This window comes from Myotis davidii, unplaced genomic scaffold (assembly GCF_000327345.1).
Source record: "Myotis davidii unplaced genomic scaffold, ASM32734v1 scaffold555, whole genome shotgun sequence".
NCBI lineage: Eukaryota > Metazoa > Chordata > Mammalia > Chiroptera > Vespertilionidae > Myotis > Myotis davidii.
Window position 1 is genome coordinate 43714 of NW_006286315.1, and position 1973 is coordinate 45686.

Below are 1973 nucleotides of genomic sequence, written 5' to 3' on the forward strand. Positions count from 1 at the left end.
CCGGGTGGGCGGTCTGGACAAGCGGTGGGAGGAAGGATCCCAGACGCATTCGCTCCTTCATGTGTTCCTTCCAGAAGTATTTTTTAAAATACATTTTTATTGATTTTAGAGAGAGAGGGAGAGATAGAAACATCCATGATGAGAGAGAACCATTGATCGGCTGCCTCCTGCACGCCCCCCACTGGGGATCGAGCCCACAACCCGGGTACGTGCCCTTGACTGGAATCGAACCTGGGACCCTTGAGTCCGCAGGTGGACGCTCTGTCCACTGAGCCAAACCAGCCCGGGCCAGAAGTGTTTTTTGAGCACATTTGATGCCCGACACTGTTCCAGTAATGGGACCAGTGAGGAGAGCCACACAGTCCTCGGCTTCGGGTGTGGAGGAGAAATGTCTGACCACAGGCTGTGGAAGTGTCTCAAAACGTCCAGGACCACAGTTCTCCAGGCACCTGGTGACCAGCCACCCCCTCTCAGAGGTGGTTCGGACTCTCCCCAGCGGCTTCCTCTCAGGCACCTTTCTCAGTTTTCTCTGCCTCTCCACCCGCCCTCTCCCCCCCAAAGCCAATTCTTCCGAGGGCAACTCTGTCTTGAAATCAAACAAGCAACAAAAGTTAAAATGTGGCCAGAAAGCCAGGATGCCAGAGAGAGTTGGACTCGGAGGACCCAGGTAGTCCGGTGGCTAGAGAAGCAGCTGCCCAGATTAAACCCAACACCACGGGCCTCCTGTCTGCAGCCTCCAGGCTGAGCCAGGAAGGGCCAGGAGCGCAGTGTGGGCAGGAGGCCAGGTCCATTCCTCACCCTGTCCGCCAATCAAGTGAGGAGGATTGGAATCCAGAGGGATTCAAGAACTTGAAAATGTTTTAAAGAAGTTAATCCTTTATTTAAAAAAAAAATAGAAGTGGACATTTATCAACTCTGGAAGGGGAAGGAAAATTGGTTACAAAATATAAAGGCCAGCCATAGGAAAATTATTTACAGGAAATGTAGCAAAGTACTCCAGGAATTGCTAAGAGAAACACGGAGACCCTCCAGGCGAAATGAACGAAGCATGCAGACAGGTCACCGAAGAGGAAACCAATTTGGTTAATAGACTTACTGAGAAATGTTCGGCCTCAATAGTTAAATGAATGCAAATCAAAACCATGGCAAAGACATGGTAGTTCTCTATAGAGTGAGCACAGCCCAGGAGGAATGCTATTGGGCAAGGCTGTTGGGAAATGGGCCAGCTGGTGGGCATGCAACTGGCACAGCCCTTTTGTAAATCAGTTTGCCAGTCTGTGGCTTCAGCTTTTAAAACTATTTGTTTCCTTTGACGCAATGACTTCACTGCTGGAAGCCTAGCCTGAGAGGAATAATATAGAACAAGGATTATGGCCAAAGATGTTAGTGGCCAGGTTACTTACATTTGCAAAACAAACATAAAAACACAAAATGAATAAACGAATAAAACACTAGTTGGGTGATGATAAGTGTTAAAAAATCCTCTGAAAAGAATTTATAAAAATGACATTCCCGTGAAGATTGGGTAAATACGGAAAATGCTCATGTTATTATAAGAGCAAATTTTCAAAGGACGGGCATGAAGATTTGTACAAGTATAAAAACTATGAAAAGAAATTAAATTTCAAAGGAACCGCAGCAATCCAAAAGAAAAGTGGAGGGATGTTCAGCAATGACGAGCTAGGAGTGGTTCTGCAGTCATGTGGATTTCTTTCAAAGGCAGGTGACAGGAACTTAGACTCATGAAACACAACGGGTGTTCATGGGACCTTTGGTCCTATAGTTGGTGGGACTGTCGGGTGATTGCCCAGTTGAAGAAAGACCTGCAGGTGGTTCTGACAGCCTCCCTCCTCACCCCAGGACGCTCTGCCTCACTCTGGCGGTGACTGCATTCTGTAACCCCCAAGGTGACTCCCGGAGCTGGGAGGAGCTGGGAACATGGCTGCCAGCTGGAGTCTCTTCCTGAAGGAATG